The 18,370-nt window shown below is 44.9% G+C and overlaps 1 protein-coding gene across 2 annotated transcripts in view; it reads left to right on the forward strand.

Moving 5' to 3' along the window:
- The window catches only part of GNG2 (G protein subunit gamma 2), a 30,218-nt gene that overhangs the window by 5,426 nt on the left and 6,422 nt on the right, over positions 1–18,370 (forward strand). Inside the window, exon 1 of one of the 2 annotated variants that reach the window (XM_063159629.1) lies at positions 12,877–13,005. The exons of the other annotated variant lie outside the window; for it this stretch is intronic. The gene's annotated coding sequence lies outside the window, so the exon portion shown is untranslated. Of the gene's footprint in view, positions 1–12,876; positions 13,006–18,370 lie in introns of those variants that run through there. 2 annotated transcript variants of the gene reach the window in all.

Here is an 18,370-nt window from a genome sequence, read left to right on the forward strand (position 1 = left end):
TTTTCACCTTATCTCGTCCTTCCCTGGCTTTTCACTCAGCACTTTCCTTCCCCTCTTGTCTGTCATCATCATCCTCGTTAGAGCCCGGCTTAATTAGTTTATCCAAGGGAAGCTATGGTGGTTGGAGCTCTCTGCTGCTCTCCTGCAGGTTCCTGGGCTGCAGGTTGGTTATTCCAGGGGTGCTGCTGGATAAATAAGCTCCTTTGGCTGAGCTGCTGGCTCAGTTTAACAGGTTTATCTTCCTCTCTGCTCTCCCGAGGGCTTTGGGAAGGAAAGCTGTCTCTGTCCATCCCTTAATGCTCCCTAGGAACAGCTGGAAAGGTCCTGGATGGGCGCTGCAAGAGGGATCTGGGTGGGGAGGAGCTGCCTTGGAGCTCCTCAGGGATTTGTGCTCATATAAAATCCCCCAAAAGGAGAAAAATCCTTGGCAGAGCACGGGATATTCCCACTGCAAATCCCTCGGTGTTCCTGGGGTCACAGGGCTGCTCTTCTGAGGGGCCAGGGGGACAAACCCAGCCCCAAAACCTGGATGTTTCCTGCTACCATGCCCATCCCTGCAGCAGAGGGGACCACGGGGGCATCATCGGTGCCCTGGGGACATCGTTGGTGTCCTGTGTCACCACCCTCTGATTCTGGCACCTTCCCGGAGTAAATCCGTGCTGAGTGTGAAAAACGCCAATCACTTGTTTTTAAAATTTTAAAAGTTTAATAGTAATAAAATGGTGATAAAAATAGTAATATAATTAGAGTGATAATGATTTGGACAATTTGGATTAGGACAATATGAGACAATAAATACAAAGGGTTACAGACAGTCTGGGTACCTTTTCTGGGCAAAACAAGCCCAAAGAAGGACACACATTAGCAGAGGATTAACCCTTAAAAGCAGCAACCTGTTGCATATTCATACAGCTCATCCATGATGCATAAATTCCATTCAAACCCAGGATTCTGGCTGGGCAGTGTCAGCTTCTTCCTCTGACTCTTGACAGCGCCTTCCATGCAGGAAGAAGTTCATTTCTCCTGAGAATGGAGCAATAAATTCTCTTTCTCTGAAAGATTCAGGTGTCCTGTGGCTGCTATCTCCTGTGGCTGCAAGTCCTTTCTTTAAAAAAAGTATCTTACATAGCACAGTTTCTGTTTTAACATTTTGTTATAACCTAAACCTATGTTTAACACACTACTTAAGAGAATTAACACAGCATCACTTTCTAACACAACACATACAATATTCATTTGAATATTTGCGAAAAGCCAATCATCAAATACACATTTTTCACACTGAGGATCCCTCTCTTCCCTCTCCTCCTGCCCCTGCCTGGGCAGGAAGAGCCCTGATGTCCCCAGGGCTGGCACCTGCAGGAGAAGAGTGGCACTGCTAATTCATGGTGGGTTCATGTGCTAATTACGGTCATTAAGGTCATTATGGTCATTAACGTTCGGGTGCTGTCGTGTTTCTCGTGCCAGGAAATCGTGGAATTGGAAAATCCCTCTCAAATCTCCAAGCGCAGCCATTCCCACCCACGTCCCCGAGTGCCACCACCCCACAGGGCTTTTCTGTCCCTCCAGGGGTGGGGATTGAAATTCCTCTGCGACTTTTGCCAATTCTCTTTCAATGATTTCTTTTTCCTGGTTCCTTTTCCCAAGGAGAACACGTGGTGCTGAGCCAAGGAAGAGCCACCACGGTGGTGGTGGCACCTTGGGGACAGGCAGAGTGTCCTGTGCAGCCCCCAGAGCCTGCAGGGGTGAGGAGGAGCTGTGTTCTCCCATCTGGGCTGTGTCCCAGAGGACAAACCAGGAGCTGGATGAGGTTCAGGAATATTGAACCTGTTGGAGCATCCCTTGGGATGGCACAGGGAGCATTGCCAGGTGTCCAACAGGCACAGTCTGTGCTCTGATCCCTTGAGGACAGTGCTGAAAGGATGCTGAGAGGATCCTTCAGGTTTAAAATCCTCCCTGGAGCTGTGGGTTCCTGTGCAGGAGCTGTGGGTTTGGAGGAGCTGTGCTTTGGGGTCGTTTTTGGGTATTTTGGGTAAGAAAGCAGCAGCTGCCAGCTGATGGGAGATGCTCAGCACTGATCAGATTCCTCTCTGGTTTTGCTCTGGAGCAGGGAAGGAGGATAAAGAAGGTGTTGAGAGTCAGGGGTGCCAGGGAAATGTCTCCACAATGCCACTGTCCCCAGGGGGACACCAGGGCAGTGCCAGTGTCTGTGCCTGTGCCATTTGTCACTGTCATGTCTGCAGCCCAAGGACTTCTGCACAGAAACCTTGGGAGAAACAGGCAGGGCTTGGTCTGAGCCTCCTGAGAGTGGAACAATTCCCAGTGCCCAGGAGCCCAGAGGAGCCATGGAGGTGCTCTGAGGGCTGGGAATGTTCCCCTGGAGAGGAGAAGGCTCCAGGGAGAGCTCAGAGCCCCTGGCAGGGCCTGAAGGGGCTCCAGGAGAGCTGCAGAGGGACTGGGGACAAGGGATGGAGGGACAGGACACAGAGGGCAGGGATGGATGGGAGATTGGGAATTGGGAATCTCTGCTCCCACCCATCACTCAGGGCAGGTCAGAGCTGTCTCCGTGGCTGTGAGTCCACGTAGGCCCAGGGTGTCCTGCAGGAACATGGCTGGGTTTTCTCCATGCTCCAGGCTCCTCCTCAGGGATTTCCTGCCCCTCTCTGGTTCTGCAGCACTTTGGGAACCATCACAACCTGCCTGAACCTCTTCCAACTTCTAATGAACCCCCAGGCCTGAGGCTGCTGCTGGGAAGGGCCCAGGCAGAGCTTCCCCACCTGGGGAAAGGCTGAACATTGGCCAGGCCTTCCATGGTGGATTCCCTGGCTTTGTGCAGAACCTTGGGAAAGGGCAAAGACCTGGTGGGGACAGAGCTCCAGAGTGACCCTCTTTTTCATCTTTACGTGCTGGGAAAGGCTTTGGGGTCAGTTCTTGCTGCATCCCTTGGATTTTGAACATGCTGGAGACCTGGTGGTGTTTGTGTGGTGCTGGCAGGGCCGGCCCCATCAAAATCCCTTGCATTATTTATCAGTTGATTTAATAGAATTGCTCAGCCTCACATCCTTGCTCAGGGATTTGCATCCACCTCTGGTGCTTCCCTCACTCCCCACTTAATGCCAGAGCTGGGGGAAACTCTCCCTCCTCCTTCCTCCCTCCACACTGTGAATAAAAGCAGGGAATAAAGGGAATAAAAAGATTATTTTAATGCAGCCAGCCAGGCTTAAGGAGAGGTATAAGCAGCAAATAAGGGAGGAAATTATTATTATTTTTTTAAGCTTGAAAATCTAAGCCCTGTGTGAGTGTTTCTATTAAATGATGGAAAAGTTGGGCTGGTTTGGAATCCACATCCTGCCTGGAACTGAGATTCCCCCAACGAGCAGCTCAGGAAAAATACAGAAAATAGTGAAACAGAGATTTCCCAGTAGCAGGTAGGCAGGGAAAGGTGTTTAACCCTGGGGAATGAGAAATAAAAGTGAGTGAATATAGACAAATGAAAGTATATGTAATGTAGATTGTGTATATTGTGTAATGTATAATAATGTATATTGTGCATAATGTAGATTGTGCATTTTAAGCTTCACTATATCTCCTTGGAGGGAGGTGTATTGTATTGAAAAGTAGTGTGGAGAAAAGGTTTTTTATTTTTTTGTGTGTGTATAGTAGAAAGAAAAGCGGTGTTTAGGTTGTTAGAGAAAAGTGAAAAACAGAGAGAGGGGATGAATAAAAAGATAAGATAATATGAAGATAAAAATCTTGAAAAATGGGACAGAAAACCAGAAAGTTGGATACAGGAATAAAATAAAATAAAATAAAATAAAATAAAATAAAATAAAGTCATACTAGCAGAAGACACCCCAAAATAGGCCTTTGGGAATGATGTTAGCTAACAGAGATACAACTCCTTGCAAAAGGAGAAAATACAGGGTATGCAGTAGTTGATGGGGAAAACATGCAAACTATAGAAAAAGAGAAATTAATGTTAAACTAGTAAGCTCAAACTTGTGAATTATATAAAGATATTATTATATAAATCATATAAATTTATATAAGTTATATTAAAAAAGCACGTATAGAATATTTAAGACAAAACCCGTGGTGCCAAGGCAGTTATTCCAGAAGGATCAAAGCTCTGGGACTGGGATAATTGAAGCACCTGAGGGATCCCTGCATGGGGAGGGAGGGGATCCAGCTCTCCTGGGCTGCTTCATCCAGGCTTTCCAGCGTTCCTCAGGCTTGGAATTTTGCACCTTTCATTCTTTTTTTGCTGTGTGAGTGTAAAGGCAGCGCTGTGTGCTGAGCTCGTGTCACCCACAGCTGGGAAAGCAGCGCCCTGGACTCAGCAGGAAGGGATCTCTGCCAGGGTTTTGGGGAGAAATGGGCTGGTTTTGGGGGTTGAGCTCTCTGTGGAGGTCAGTAAGGGATGAGGGAGACTGAGGATGGAGACAGGCCAGGGAACGGGGTGGGAAAGGCTCTGAGGGAGCAGCTGGCAGGGAAAAGCCAATTTTGCTGTTTGCAGGAGCAGCGTGGTCAGGGAAAATGTAGGTGGGTCAGGCCTGGAGCAAAGGAAAGATGCTAAGCACATGCCCCCTTTTTTTTTCCTCCTTTTTTTCTCTCTTTTTATTTCTCCTTTTCTACCCCTTTTTCCTCTTTTTATTTTGCTTTTTTCCCCTTCCTTTCATGCCCTTTTTTCCTCTCTCTTTTTTCCTCTTTTTATTTCTCTTTCCCCCCTTCCATTTGTACCTTTTTTTCCTCTCTTTTCCCTCTTTTTATTTCTCTTTTTTCCCCCTTTCCTTTATAACCTTTGTTTCCTCTCTTTCCCCCTCTTTCTATTTCTCTTTTCCCCCTTCCTTTTATACCTTTTTATTTTTCTTTCTCTTCCCCCCACTTCCATTTATACCCTTTTTTTTCTCTCTTTTTCCTCTTTTTATTTCTCTTTTTTCCCCTTCCTTTTATACCTTTTTCTCTCTTTTTATTTCTCTTTCCCTCCCTTCCATTTATACCTTTTTCCCCTTTCTTTTCCCTCTTTTTATTTCTGTTTTCCTCCCCTTCCATTTATACCTTTTCCCTCTTTTTATTTCTCGTTTTTCCCCCTTCCATTTCTAACCTTTTTTTCCTCTCTTTTTCATTTCTCCTTTCCCCCTTCCTTTTATAACCTTTTTTCCTCTTTTTATTTCTCTTTTTCCTCCTTCCTTTCATACCTTTTTTTCCTCTATCTTTCCTCTATTTATTTCTCTTTCTCCCCTCTTCCATTCATACACTTTTTTCCTCTATTTTTCCTCTTTTTATTTCTCTTTCCCCCTTCCTTTTATACCTTTTTTTCCTCTTTTTATTTCTCTCTTCCCCCACTTCCTTTCATACCCTTTTTTCCTCTCTTTTTCTTCTTTTATTTCTCTTTTTCCCCCGTTCCATTTATACCTTTTTTCTCTCTTTTCCCTCTTTTTATTTCTCTTTTCCCCCTTCCATTTATACCCTTTTTTCTCTCTTTTCCCTCTTTTTATTTCTCTTTTTCCCCTTCCATTTATACCCTTTTTTTCCTCTCTTTTTCCTTTTTTATTTCTCCTTTTCCCCCCTTTTATCTATACCCTTTTCCCCCTCTCTTTTTATTTCTCTTTTTCCCCCCTTCCTTTTATACCCTTTTTTCCTCTTTTTATTTCTCTTTTTTCCTCCTTCCTTTTATACCATTTTTTTTTTCTTTTTCCCCCCTCAGAATCCTGCTAAACCCTGTTCCATGTGGATTTTCCACCTGCCCGTTGTGCTGTGGCCCTCAAGCAGATGCTTTACTCATTCACTGCTCGCTCAGGGATGTGAGACCTGAAATTATCACAGCCCCAAGATAACTGTGATAATTTGGGGGGGATTTGGTGTGTTTTACCCCACAACCCACACCTAAAACACACCAAAACCCCCCAAATTATCCCAGAATTCCCATCCTGTGATACAGCCACTGCTGGAGCAGCTGTGGGTGCTGTGGAAAGCCTGGATCAGAAATGCTGCCCCAGTTCTGCCACGCTGGCCGTGCCCTCCTCTCCTCGTTGCTGGGCAGGACCCAGGTGTACACCCTGCCTCCAAAAACAGGGCCAGCTGTAGCCTGGAATGCAGCAGGGCACAGGGGACACAGGGGCAGGGAGTTAAATTTAATTGGGATAATATGGGTCAGAGCAGCAGCACCAACAACCTACTTCTGCCAGCCCGCCCGAATAACCTGGTTTGAGCTCTGCCAGGGCTCCAGCCCTGCCCAGATCCCCACACATGTCCCCGTGTGCATCAGTTTTGGTTTGGAAAGCCAGGTGTGTGCTAAGGGAGGCAGGAGCCTCCCCTGAAATGGAAAATGTAAAACCCCTCCCTGTGAATTATTATAATTTTGAAATTAAGGGGCTCTCAGGCAAAGATATGGGAGTAGGAATAGCAGTTCTTTATTGGGAAAATTAAAAATGCAAATGCAATAGTACAAATAAAAAGAAACCCCACTGACAGAGTCAGAATAGACCTGACACCTTGTGGGTCAGGGTGGTGGCAGCAGTTCCATTCCATGGTGGCTCAGCCCTCCTGCAGAATAGGAATAACAGTTCTTCATTAGGGAAATTTAAAATACAAATGCAATAGTACAAAAAAGAAAACAAACCCCATCCAGAGCCAGACCATGCCCTGTCCCCTGTGTGCCAGGGGGTGTCCCAGCCCCATGCCATGGGGGCTCAGCCCTCCTGCAGTGCCAGCTGTGGCTCTGCTGCAGCAGGGATCCTGCACAAGGGGGGAGTTTTCCTCTGCAGCTCCAGGGCTGCTGCAGATGGGCCTGGGCTCCCTCTGGCCATGCAGGGCAGCAGAAAGCTGCTCCTCTGGCAGTGCAGGGGGCAAAGGCTGCTGTGCTGGGCCAGGCTCAGATTGTGCCCAGGCAGGAATGCTTGGCTCCTCCCCTGGGCGGAGCATCTCCCCATGGGATGCTGGGATTGGATCAGCCCTGCAGGGACACTCAGTGGCCATGGACAGCAGAGATCTCCTGCAGGGAGGGTTGGCTGGGGGAGAGATAAAGAAACAACTGCCCCAGGAACAGCAGAGAGCTGCCCCAGCTCTGACAGATGGGGATAGAACACACACCTGCATTTCCAGCCTGAGACAGCATCCCTGACCACATCCATGCCCAGATCTTGTCCACATCCCTGCCTGCATCTGTTCCTGCAGCCCTGCCCTGATCCACACCTGCATCCCTGCCCACATCCCTGTATCCCTGCCTACACCTCTTTCTCCATCCCTGCCCTCATCCCCCTCAGCTTGGGGAACCCCTCTCACAGCCTCAGCTTTGCCAAGCTGTGAAATGTCAGAGCCAGCATGAGCCACAGTAAATTCTTTTTCAAAATTATGGATTGTGGAAATACAGAATGCACAGGGAAAAATTTTTTATTTTCCTTCTTTTTGCCCCACTTTTCCCCTCCTTTTCTGCTTTTTTTTTCTCTTTTTCCTCTTTTTATTTCTCTTTTTTCTCTCCTTTTATACCCATTTTTCCTCTCCTTTTCCTCTTTTTTTCCCCCCTCAAAAACCTGCTAAACCCTGCCCTGTTCCACGTGGATTCTCCCCCTGCCCATTGTGCTGTGGCCCTCAGCAGATGCTTTACTCACTTTACTGCTCCTCTCAGGGATGTGAAACCCTCACAGCCCCAAGATAACTGCGATAATTTTGGGGGATTTGATGTGTTTTACCCCACAACCCACACCTAAAACACACCAAATCCCCCAAAATTATCCCAGAACTCCCATCTCCATGTGGTGCATTCACTATTGGAGTGGTTCTGAAGGCAGCAGCTGTGGAAAATCTGAAAGCCCTGAATAGTTTGGGTTGGAGGAGACCTAGAAATCACCCAGTCCCACCCCCTGCCATGCATGGACAGGGACAATTCCCACTATCCCAGGTTGCTCCAAACCCTGTCCAACACTTCCCAGGATGGGAGGAAAATTAATACAAAAAAAAAAAAAAAAAAAAAAAAAAAAAAAGGTAAAAAAAAATATTCCCAGCCTTGTTCTTTCCATGACAAGGATGGGAAGAGAAATACCAGGCAGGAGCCCTGGGAGTTCTGTCTACACTCTCAGCTGGGCTGTGACCTGTTTGCTGTATTTGAAGCTTGAAATAGAGCCTTATGAGTAATGTGGTTCAGGTGCTTATCACCAATTAATTAATTCTTTTGCACGCTGGATACCTAATTAAAGCAGTCTCAGGTAATTCCTGAGGGGAGAGGGGCTCAGATTAATGGGGCTGCTTAACGGGGTTGTTTCTGTGCTGATGTCACTTGTTGGGTGATTCCCAGAGGCTGGAAAGGGTCATTGGGCTCCCTGTGAGTGTTACTTAAAATAAAATTCTAATAAAGGTTTGATGGGGGTGAAATCATCGGGGGATGATTCCTCATCACGAGGATTTCTGCAGCCCAAGGCTTTGCTGCAGGAGGGTTTTTATGGGGAAAATGATGAGGCTCTAGCAAAAAGAAAAAGAGATCTAGGGTTTATTTGAGCTGAAAATTGATTTGCAGAGGGCTGGGCCCAGCAGCATGGCAAAATTCACATTTTCCTCCCCATTTTCTGTGGTCACATAGAGGGTGACCCTAAAATAAAATCTTTTAACCAAATCAGGGCAAGGTCTTGTCCCAGTTTCTCCAGGGTGGCTGTGTCCCCACACCAATGAGCAGGGATTGGGAAATCATGGAATCATTTAGGATGGAGGAGATCCCTGAGATAATGGAGTCAAATTATTTCCCAGGCTTTAATTTGGGGTGATTTGCAGGAATGCATGCTGCAGAAAATTCCTTTTTTTGGCCTTTTTTCACCTCTTTTTTTTCCTCTCTTTTTCCTTTTTTATTTCTCTTTTCCCCCCTCATTTTATACCATTTTTTCCTCTTTTTTTTTCCTCTTTTTTCTCTTTTTTTTTCTCTTTTTTCCTATTTTTTCCTCTTTTTTCCTCTTTTTTTCTCTTTTTTCTCTTTTTTTTTCTCCTTTTTTCTTTTTTTTTTTCTTTTTTTCTTTTTTTCTCTTTTTTCTCTTTTTTTTTTTCTCTTTTTTTTCTCATTTTTCCCTCTTTTTTCCCTCTTTTTTTCCCTCTTGTTTTTATCCTCTTTTTTTTTCCCTTCTCTTTTTCCCTTTTTCCCCCTCTTTTCCACCCATTCCAAGGTGGATTTGTCCTTTTCCAAATCCTCTTGGAAATGTGATGCTGGGAGAAACAACTCCATTTGCAGCTCTCCCTTCATCTTCCCTTTCAATCCTCATTTCCCATCTTCCCATCAAGATCCTTATCTTCACCCTGGCCAATACTTAAGAGCAGGATGTTAAAAACCTGAAACCCATGGCTGGATATGTTAATTAACATGAAATAATAGCTCTTGCCTGCTTCCCTTAATTAAGGGTCAGGGGTTCAGAGCTGGATGAGCAGATAAGGGAGAAATTCCTGACTGGGAGGGTGGTGAGGCCCTGGCACTGAATGCCCAGAGAAGCTGTGGATTCCCAATCTGTGGAAAAGTTCAGTGCCAGGCTGGATGAGCAGCCTGGGATGGTGGAAGGGGATTGGAATGGGGTGAGCTTGGAGGCTGGAATGGGGTGAGCTTGGGGGTTGGAATGGGGTGAACTTGAAGGTCAGAATGGGGTGAGCTTGAAGGTTGGAATGGGATGAGCTTAGGGTTTGGAGTGGGATGAGCTTGGAGGCTGGAATGGGATGAGCTTGGAGGCTGGAATGGGATGAGCTTGAAGGTTGGAGTGGGATCAGCTTGAAGGCTGGAATGGGATGAACTTGGAGGCTGGAATGGGATGAGCTTGAGGGTTGGAATGGGATGAGCTTGGAGGGTGGAATGGGATGAGCTTGGGGTTTGGAGTGGGATGAGCTTGGAGGGTGGAATGGGATGAGCTTGGAGGGTGGAATGGGATGAGATTGGGGTTTGGAGTGGGATGAGCTTGGAGGGTGGAATGGGATGAGCTTGAAGGCTGGAATGGGATGAGCTTCAAGGCTGGAATGGGATGAGCTTGGAGGCTGGAATGGGATGAGCTTGGGGTTTGGAGTGGGATGAGCTTGAAGGCTGGAATGGGGTGAGCTTGGAGGCTGGAATGGGGTGAGCTTGAAGGCTGGAATGGGATGAGCTTCAAGGCTGGAATGGGATGAGCTTGGAGGCTGGAATGGGATGAGCTTGGGGTTTGGAGTGGGATGAGCTTGAAGGCTGGAATGGGGTGAGCTTGGAGGCTGGAATGGGATGAGCTTGGAGGCTGGAATGGGACGAGCTTGGGGGTTGGAATGGGATGAGCTTGAAGGCTGGAATGGGATGAGCTTCAAGGCTGGAATGGGATGATCTTTAAGGTTTCTTCCAACCCAAAACACTCTGGGATTCTGTGATCTATGTGCTGGAGATACTCTGGTCCATCCATGGATTTTGGGGAATTTCTCAAGCTGTATGTTCTCCTCTCCTTCACTCCTGTGCTGCAGCAGTCTTCTGGTGACCTCTGGGTGTTGTTTAACATTTTATTAAACCTTAAAAACCCAACCCAACCCCCAAAAAACCCCATGAAACCTTAAGGCATTTTCATTTTCACTCAAGTGCAGCCTGACAGGGCTGAGCCCTGGTGGGGAGCAGGGGTTGGGGTTGGAGGTGATGTGACAGGATGTGTGCCCTTATCTGCCCTGCTGGGGTGTCACAGCATGTGACAGCCTGGCCCCTTCCCTTCTGAGTCACAGCAGGACGAGATGACAGCCTTGCTCCCCATAGCTGGGAGTCCTAATTCCCCAAAATTTGGACATCCTTATTGTGGGATTCACATTATCTGAACCTGAGGAAGAGAATTGTCTCTCTCTGTTCAGAGAATGTGAATCCCACATCTTCTTCCTCAGGATCTGGGAATCCTATTCCTCAGCATCTGGACATCCTTATTCCCCAAAATTTGGGTATCCTTATTCCCCAAAATTTGGCCATCTTTTTTTTCCAGTGTCTGGACATCCATATTCCCTGGTATTTGGACACTCTTATTTCTCAGGATCTGGATGTCCTTATTTCCCCAAAATTTGGACATCCTTATTCGTCAGGATCTGTACATCTTTATTCCCCCAAATTTGGGCATCCTTATTCCTTAGTATTTGGGTATTTTATTTTCCAGTATCTGGGCATCCTTAATCCCTGGTATTTGGGCATCCATATTCCTCAGGATCTGGATGTCCTTATTCCCCAAAATTTGAGAATCCTTATTCCTCAGGATTTGGACATTCTTGTTCCTTGATATTTGGGCATCCGTATTCCCCAAAATTTGGACATCCTTTTCCTCAGGATTTGGGCATTCTTATTCCCCAAAATTTGGACATCCTTATTCCTCAGTACTTGGGCATTTTATTTTCCAGTATCTGGGCATCCTTATTCCCTGGTATTTAGGCATTCTTATTCCTCAAGATCTGGGAATCCTTATTCATTCCTCAGGATTTGGACATCCTTGTTCCCTGGTATTTGGGCATCCTTATTCCCCAAAACTTGAACATCCTTATTCCTCAGTATTTGGGCATTTTATCTTCCAGTAGCTGGGCATCTCTGTTTTCCTCTATCTGGGCATCCTTATCATTCAGTATTTGAACATACTTATTCCTCAAAATTTGGACATCCTTGTTACCAAGTATTTGGGGATCCTTATTTCCCAAATATCTGGGAATCCATATTTCCCTCTGTATGGGTTTTCTTATCCCTCAGTATCTGGGCATCCTTATTCCCTGTTATTTCAGCAGCCTTGAATTCCCCAATATTTGGCCATTCTTATTCCCTGATATTTGGTCAACCCTGCTCTCCAGTATTTGGACATCCTTATTTCCTAGTATGTGGAAATCCTTATTCCTCAGAATTTGGGCAGTTTTGTTCCCCAAGTATCTGGGAATATTTTTTTCCTTTATATGGGTATCCTTATTCCTCAGGATTTGGGTATCCCTGAATTCCCCAGGATTTGGGTGTCCATGTTCCCCAGTATTTGGACATCATTATTCCTCAATATTTCAGCATTTTTATTCCCCAAGTAGGTGGGAATTCTTTATTCCCTCTTTATGGGCATCCTTATTCCTCGGCCTTTGGCCATCATTATTCCCCAGGCATCTGGGAATTCCTTATTTCTCATTTCCCATATGTGGGCATTTGTATTCCTTGGTATTTGGGCACCCTGAATTCCCCAGTAGCTGGGCATTGCTCAATATTTGGGCATCCTTGTTCCCTTGTATTTGGGCATGTTATTCCATCTTGTTCCTCAGAATTTGGACATCCTTGTTCCCTGATATTTGGGCATATTTGTTCCCTGGTATTTGGGCATGTTATTCCATTTTATCCCTCAGAATTTGGGCATCCTTATTCCCTGGTATTTGGGCATATTTGTTCCCTGATATTTGGGCATGTTATTCCATTTTATCCCTCAGAATTTGGGCATCCTTGTTCCCTGATATGTGGGCATGTTATTCCATCTTATCCCTCAGAATTTGGGCATCCTTATTCCCCAGTATTTGACCAAGGTGAGGGAACACCCAGAGCCTGATCTGCTCCCACCACTGGCATCAACCCTTGTGCACCAGCACTTTTTCCCAGGATTTTCCCCCAGATAACAGCCCTAAAGCAGCCTGGGGGTTTGCTCAACTACCAGTGCATTCCCTAGTGGCATTCCCATGGCTCTGAATACTTTTTTCCCACCCTGGAGCAGGTCTGTGGCACTGAGGTGGAGAGAGCCAAAACCTTGTAGGAACGGTGGCCTTGTAGGAGGGACCAGAGCTGCTGATCTTTCACATGAACAACATTTAAAAAAAAAAAAAAAAAAACCAAAAAAAAAAAAAAACCACAAAACCCCTAAAAAACAAAAAAAGGAAGTTGAGGTTGGTTCCTGTTTGCTTCAGTTTGAGCCTTCAGTTGGGGCCTGAGAGAAAACAAAAGCAGCTGAGGTTGCCCTGCACGCGATGCCCACGGGCTGCTCCAGGGAGAGGGGGCACGGCAGGAATGTGAGGCTGGAGCCTCCTGACTCCATCTGAGCTTCCCACAAGGTGAGTGAAGGGCACACCCCATCTCTGACAGAGCCAGTCCCGGTGCTCAGCTCTGCAAAAATCAGGGAAGAGCAAAATGTGCTTTCGTGTTGGCTTGATAATTCCCATCCTTAAAATTGCTCTGGGAGAGCTGGGGGTGCTCACCTGGAGAAGGGAAGGATCCAGAGAGAGCTCAGAGCCCCTTGCAGGGCCTGAAGGAACCTTCTAAAGGAGGACAGGTTTTTATAGGGCCTGGAGGGACAGCAAAAAGGGTTTTAATCCTAAAGAGAGTTGATTCAGGCACAGATATAAGAAATCATGTTTTTATGGGAGGGTGGTGAAGGAAGGAAGCTGTGGCTGCCCCTGGATCCCTGGCAGTGCCCAAGTCCAGGCTGGATGGGGCTTGGAGCAGCCTGGGATGGTGGAAGGGATCCCTGTGAATGGCAGAGGTGGAACTGGATGATTTTTAAGGTCCCTTCCATCCCAAACCATTCTGGGATCAGCAATTGGGGCTGAACCAGGTGCCCATCCCAGCTCTCCTGTCTGGGTTTGCCAGGAGGGATGGGATGCAGCCAAAGGGATAAGGAAGCTGTTGCCATGGAAACAAGCTCGGTTTTTCCACTCCCTTGTCTTTTAATTTATTTATTTATTTATTTATCTGCCAGCAACATCTCTGACCTGCAAGCTGCCTCCCAGGGATTTAAACACTGGATTGGACATCCAGGATTAAAAAATGGCTGGGAAAGGGAATAAAATCCCTGTGGAGAGGGGCTGGGAGCTGGGGATAGAAGCAGCACTCAGGATTAAGGGGTTTTTTTTGCTCCATGGAACAAATCAAGCTCAGATAATTTTCTTTCCTTAAGGAAAAAGTGAAACATTTGGAATTTGGGTGTATTAAGTCTCCTTTCCCAGCCAGATCTGCAGCTCCTGTTGGGATGAGTGGGACTATCCCATCTCTCACCCCCTGGAAAACGTGGCTCTGCTATTTTCTATTTTGCCTCTTGTATTTTTATACTTTTCTGGATATATTTAGCAATTTTTTTTTTTTTTTTTTCAGCTGAGCCACCTATTTTTAGCCATGGCTTTTAGCAAAAGCCACAAGATGCCTGGCAAAGGCATCCAGCCCCTCACGAGGGATTCCCACACTCCAGCCAGACAGTGACCCTGTTCCCAGTTATCCCTTCTGGATCTGCACCCTCGCTGCTTTTGGGGAGAAAAAGGCAGGTTTTGGGAGATCCTGCTTGTCTCAATGGGGATTCAGCAACCTGGGCTGGGCTCAGCTCTTGGGAAGCACAAGGATAGGGAGAAATCCCAGAGTGAATGAGATTTGGGACTAATTTCTTCGTTATAATACCCAGCATGGCCCCATTTTGTCCAAAAAAATCCCTTTTTGTCAAAAAAACCTCTTTTCTGTCCAAAAATCCCCTCTTTTATGGCTCAAACCCCACATGGGTGATGCCTGCCTGGTAGGAGCATCCCTGATCCCTGCTCTCCCCAAAATCCTTCCTGTCCCAGTGGGGTTCACCCACTTTGCTATAAATGAGTGGAAAATGCATCAGGATGGAAAATATGACCTTTTTTGCAGGCAAGGAGCAGGGAGGCTGCTGCTTTCACCCCAAAAAGGAGCTGGTTTCAGGGTGGGTGATGCTGCTTTCAGTCTTTGTGGTGAGGGAAGGGAGAGGTTTCAGCCTGGCCAGTGTCAGCACTTTCTGTTTCATTCCTGCTTTTCCTTTTGGTTCAGAGGGGAGAGATGGATTTTATGGAAAGCAGAGAAAAACCTTGCTGGGAGGTGAAAAAAATCTGGAAAACTGAAGCATGGAATCATCCAGGTTGGAAAAGGTTATTCCACCATAAATGATGGAATGGTTTGTGTTGGAAGGGATCTTCAAGCTCATCTTTTTGCATGCCCTGCCATGGCTGGGACACCTTCTGCTATCGCAGGTTGCTCCAAGCTCCATCCAACTTGGCCTTGGACACTTCCAGGGATGGGAAAATGCCATTTTTTAAAAACATTTAGGAGAATTCCAATCTCCACCCACGCACACCTTGAGCTAAAACCCAACCAAAAGAGGCGAAAAAAACTTCTGGAGGTGGTTCAGCTCCGATGCCATGGGTTTGGAGCTGGAGCTGGGGATGGATCCAGCACCAGGCACCCAAATCCAGGATCCTCTGTGCTCCACAGCCTGTGAGCTCAGTGCAGAGCAGGCAGCAGCTGCTGCTGACGAGGAGCTGGCAAATGAAGCTTAATTACTGCTGCAAGCAGAGCTGGCATCTCTGGGGTGCCAGAGCCCCACAGGAGCCGGGCTGGGAGGGAGGGATGGCATGGCAGCTCGGCAGGAGGGCTCAGCATGGAGAAATGCTCCTTTTGCAGCGCCTGCTTTGGGTTGGATGTGCCATTTGGTGTGGAAACGCTTCCAGGAATCCAGGAGGGTGGGATGGAGGAGGGCTGGTTGGCCCAGAGCAGTGGTGGCTTTTAGCTCAGAGCATTTTAAATCTCAATCTCTGCACATCAAGCTGCTCCACATCCACGTTTGTTGCTCCACATCGCAGATAAGAGGTGAAGATTTTGGTGGAGATTCCTCAGGGTTTGGACATCCTTATTCCCTGGTATTTGGGCATCTTTATTTCCCAAAATTTGGACATCCTTATTCCTCAGAATTTGGGCATTTTATTTTCCAGTACCTGGGCATTCTTATTCCCTGGTATTTGGACATCCTTATTCCTCAGAATTTGAGCAATTTTGTTCCCCAAGTATCTGGGAATATTTTTTTCCTTTATATGGGAATCCTTATTCTCAGGATTTGGATATCCCTGAATTCCCCAGCATCTGGGTGTCCATGTTCCCCAGGATTTGGACACTCTAATTCCTCAGTATTTGGGCATCTTTATTTTCCAGTATTTGGACATCCTTATTCCTCAGTATTTGGGCATCTTTATTTTCCAGTATTTGAACATCCTTATTTCCTGATATTTGGACATCCTTATTCTCCAGTAGTTGGGCAGTTTTGTTCCCCAAGTATCTGGGAATATTTTTTTCCTTTATATGGGCATCCTTATTCCTCAGAATTTGGGTATCCCTGAATTCCCCAGGATGTGGGTGTCCATGTTCCTCAGTATTTGGACATCCTTATTCCTCAGTATTTCAACATTTTATTTTCCAGTATCTGGGCATCCTTATTCCCTCGTATTTGGACATCCTTTTTCTTCAGTATTTGGGCATCTTTATTTTCCAGTATCTGGGCATTCTTATTCTCTGATGTTTGGGCATCTTTATCTTTCAGTATTTGAACATTCTTATTCCTCAAAATCTGGACATCTTTGTTCCCAAGTATTTGGAAATAACTATCCTTATTTCCTAAATATCTGAGTTCTGTATTTCTCCCTGTATGGGCTTTCTTATCCCTCAGTATCTGGGCATCCTTATTCCCTGATATTTGGACATCCTTATTCCTCAGTCTTCAGATATCCCTGAATTCCCCAGGATTTGGACACCCTAATTCCTCAGAATTTGGGCATCTTTATTTTCCAGTATTTGGACATCCTTATTCTGCAGTATCTGGGCATCCTTATCCTTCAGTATTTGAACATCCTTATTCCTCAAAATTTGGATATCCTTGTTCCCAAGTATTTAGGCATCCTTATTTCCCAAATATCTGGGAATCTGTGTTTCCCCCTGCATGGGCTTTCTTATCCCTCACTATCTGGGCACCCTTATCCTTCAGTATTTGAACATCCTTATTCCTCAAAATTTAGATATCTTTGTTCCCAAGTATTTGGGCATTTGTATTTCCCAAATATCTGTCAATCTGTATTTCCCTCTGTCTGGATTTTCTTATCCCTCAGTATCTGGGCATCTTTATTCCCTGATATTTGGGCAGCCCTGATTTTCCAATATTTGGCCATTCTTTGGGAAATTTTTGGGAAAGCTAGAATGAGCAGAGCTGCACCAGGGATCAGGGATGTGCCTCACTGTTTGTTCACCTAAATCCCAATTTTTGGTGCCTGTTCAGTCTGGGTGCTGCTGGTGACAGAAAAAAAAGTCATTCAAATGTACCCAAAGCTCTTCATTCAGCAGGGAGCAACAAATGAGGTGGGTTTGGAGCTTAGCAAAAACCAGCAGCAAAATTTTCATGTCCAGACATTTTTTGCCAGCATTTTTCATGGAATCCCAGAATATTTTGAGTTGGAAGGGACCTTAGAGCCCATCCCACTCCACCCCTGCCATGGCAGGGACACCTTCCACCATCCCAGGTTGCTCCAAGCCCTGTCCATAACTTTATATATATATATAAAATTATGTTTTTATACAAAATATATTATATATATATATTTTATATTTTATATTACTTTTATATATTATAAATAAATATATAAAATATATTTAATTTTTACATTTTCATTTTCATATTCTTTTTTATTTTATCATTTCCTTTATTATGTCTATAAATTTATTTATATTTACAGTTATAGTTCTATTTATAGGTTTTGTTTTAGGATAATTTTGATTTTATTTATTTATTTATTTTAATTTTTATTTTATTTCCTGGTCTTCCCATTATCACAGGGCTGCTCTCACATCCCCTGCTATTGTGCTGAGCTTGTTTTTATTTTTAAAATTTTTAAAATTTTAATTTAATTTTTTTTTCTTCATTTTCTGGTCTTCCTATTATCACAGGGCTGCTCTCACACCTTCTGCTGTTGTGCTGAGCTTACTATTATTTAAAAAAATTTTAAATTTTATTTTTATTTTAAATTCTTTTAAAAATTTATTTATTTTATTTTTATTTAATTTCCTGGTCTTCCCATTATCACGGGGCTGCTTTCACACCCTCTGCTGTTGTGCTGAGCTTGTTTTTATGTTTAAATTTTCAAAATTTTTATTTTAATTTTTATTTATTTATATTTCATTTCCTGGTCTTCCCATTATCACAGGGCTGCTCTCACACCCTCTGCTGTTGTGCTGAACTCATTTTCATTTTTAAATTTTTTTAAATTTTATTTTTATTTTTTAACTTCTTTTAATTTATTTTTTTATTTTTATGTATTTATATTTCATTTCCTGGTCTTCCCATTATCACAGGGCTGCTCTCATCACACCCTCTGCTGTTGTGCTGAGCTTACTTTTATTAAAAAAAATTAAATTTTATTTTATTTTTAATTTTTTTTAAATTTAATTTTTATTTTTATTTATTTATATTTCATTTCCTGGTCTTCCCATTATCACAGGGCTGCTCTCACACCCACTCATGCTGTTGTGCTGAGCTTTGCCTGCAATGAGAGGAGTTCTATGGCCCTCCCAAGGGAATTCAGGCAGTGCCTTATTTCCCTCCCTTAATGGCACGTGTGTGCCTGGATAATGGGATTCCTGCCTTGGAGCCCACAGGTT

The sequence above is a fragment of the Melospiza melodia genome, chromosome 6, assembly GCF_035770615.1.
Source record: "Melospiza melodia melodia isolate bMelMel2 chromosome 6, bMelMel2.pri, whole genome shotgun sequence".
Taxonomy (NCBI): Eukaryota; Metazoa; Chordata; class Aves; order Passeriformes; family Passerellidae; genus Melospiza; species Melospiza melodia.